Source organism: Cornus florida, unplaced genomic scaffold (genome assembly GCF_030987335.1).
Source record: "Cornus florida cultivar Cherokee Brave unplaced genomic scaffold, ASM3098733v1 CherokeeBrave_3.0.0_Hap2_Chr10, whole genome shotgun sequence".
NCBI classification, from domain to species: domain Eukaryota; kingdom Viridiplantae; phylum Streptophyta; class Magnoliopsida; order Cornales; family Cornaceae; genus Cornus; species Cornus florida.
This window is the reverse complement of record NW_026775580.1, coordinates 56,546,907-56,549,738: the sequence shown is the minus strand read 5'-3', so window position 1 is coordinate 56,549,738 and position 2,832 is coordinate 56,546,907.

The following is a 2,832-nucleotide window of genomic DNA, read 5'->3' as shown; positions in this document are numbered from 1 at the left end:
ACTCGAATTCGGTGTGTAAGTACTATTCCGGGAGAGGTTCAAGTTATTTGGAACTAGTTCAACTTTTTCTTAAACCAGTTGGACATGATTATAATCCCAATTGAACTAGTTCAAGAAAAGTTAAACCAGTTGGATGTGTAATATAGAAGATTGCTATTTTAGAGTTGAATACTGATATGGTAACTCAATGTAGGCAAGTTAGGGAATACTTATCTAATAAGGAATTGGGTTTGGAGACTCTATAAATAGAGATGGGTTTGGGTAGAGAAGTAGAGAGAGAAGAGATAAAATTTGTAAGGGGTTTAATTGTGAGTGTTGTGAGGAAAACGGAGAGTATATGTAATTCTCGAGCGTATAGATATAGCCTTAGAAGAGATGATGAGTGAGTGAATGGGGTTTTGACATCTAGTTGGATATTCTCTTCTTTGATTAATAATAGTGAAATCTTTCTCTCTATGGACGTACCCCTAAAGTTGGGTAAACCATGTAAAATATTGTGTTGCGCATGGATGTGTATAATTGTTATCTCCATATATGCTTGTATTGATATGATGTGATGATGCTTCCGATGTGTGTGATGAAGGAGGGATTTAACTCTCAACAACAACTGACCGTTGATTAGGTTAGAGGGAGTTAATTATCTCCAACAACTGGTATCAGAGCCGATGAAGGGTCAGAGCATGTGGTTGGTCCTGAAGATTAGAACTGAAGATTGTGTGAGGTTTGTCAGAGTAGAAGTTGATCATGAGGTGCTATGGAGATACAATCAGAGTTGATAATGACACAAGGTATGTTGATAGTGTGAAGACCATAAGGAACAAGTCTTAGGATAAGCCAAATGAATGCTCGTTTTCAAGATGGGGTGAATAAGATGGAATGAAAAAGAAAAGTTTGTTACTTTAAGCCAAAAAAATAATTGATGAGAATGAGGTTGGATATTGGTGGGTTGCCATGCGTGAGCAATTAAACACCAATGCAATGGATACAATAGATAAAATAAGGAGTATGATAGAATTTGAGAAAAAGGTAAAGATTGTTAGAGTGTTTCTAAATTTTATCATAGTGTATAGTTTGAGGTGGAGAGATCTTCAGTTGAGGTGGAGCTGTGAAGAGATCTTTGTTCGAGGTGGAGTTATGGAGGATCACATGAAGACTGAATTCAAACTAAGGTGGAGATTATGAGATATTAATTTTGTAATTGGCAAATTTCGGTATCAAAATATGTCCAATCGAATTGTAATTTTTCATTTACTTTTGAGTCTCAATGTTGAAAGAGGAACTACAAGCGTTGTAACGTGCGAACATATTTTGATCCGATGAGAACATCATTTAGAATGGGTAAGTGAGTAAGGAACACTTGTGAGTATTTTTAAAGTTAGGTATAAGAGCTTATGTTGGAAATAGTATTCAGTAAAGTTCAACCGGTTGCACTTCATTTTAGATCCGGTTGTATTTTCTGAGCAAAAATAACTCTTTAGATTTTTGGAACCAGTTTCTTTTTCAAGTGGAACCGGTTACATTTGTGAAGTATTGGTTGATTTACCAGTGATCCTTTTAAAGAGATCAAGAGTAAGCTGGAAGTTGAGAGCTGTTGGATGGGGAAGTCGCAAAGTTAGGGATTGTCAGTAATTGGTTTTTGGTAGAATGAGAGGGTGTGAGCTTAAGTTAGAGTCGACTGTACTTTATTTCAAACATAGTTGATCGTTTCACTTGAGATGATGAAAGTCTCTGTGGTTTCCATCCCGGTTGGTTGGATTTCTTCCAACTAGGGTTTCCACGCATAAAAACCAGATATCATCTTTCAACTTTATTTACTCTACTTTCACTTTATTGTTGCTTTGTGGGTTTTTTATTTTTTATTTTTTATTTCGGTAAAATTAAAATCGTAAAATTGGTAAAAAGGAGCAAGTAAAACATATTCGCCCCCCTCTAGGATATTTTTATATCAAACTTTCACATTTATTCCATATAGCGCAACTCACAATTGGTATCAGAGCCATCCTCTACATATTGAGTTGATCGTTGTGGAAAGTTTTTTTTTTTTTTTTTTATATTTTAAAATAAAGTTATTTCTGTTTTCAAAAATTCATCATGGAAAATCCTATGAAATATGGTGAATTGGTTTCTATATGTTGTAATACCCCTAATTTTAAAAGGATAGTCTCGGGATTTATATAATTATTTTATTACATTTTAATTGATTAATTGATTACGTAGCTAATTGTTTATATGTTTTAAATTGAATTAATTGTTTATTGTATTTATGTGCTTAAATGGTATTTTAATTAATTGTTAGTGTGTATTTAATTGTTTAAATGCTATATGATTATTTGTATTTGAATTGTTATTTTATTTATTTTTTAAAGGATGGATATGGATAGTAATAATGGACCAACCATTTGGGTCTCATGGACTAATGGGTATGAATATTTATCCATGGATAGTTATATATATATATATATTTATTTATGGGATATATATATATATATATATATATATATATATATGGATAGTTTTATTATTACTATTATTATTATTATTATTGGTAGTATTACTAATAGTAATGTGACGGTCTAAGTTTTGTAAACCCGGTGCGTCAGCGATGACCAAAAGATGACCCGATAACGGATCTGAAATGCGGAAGCGAAAGGTGAAATAACGGTTTCTAGAGATACAATGCGTCTCTAGGACACCAATGTGACCCTCAATGAGGTCACGGAACCCAAAGAAAACAAATGCGGAAGCGACGTTTAAAAACGGACAAGAATGAGCCTAGGGGCAAAATGGTCATTTTAAAAATAAAAGTAGGTGCTACCAAGCACACCATTGGAA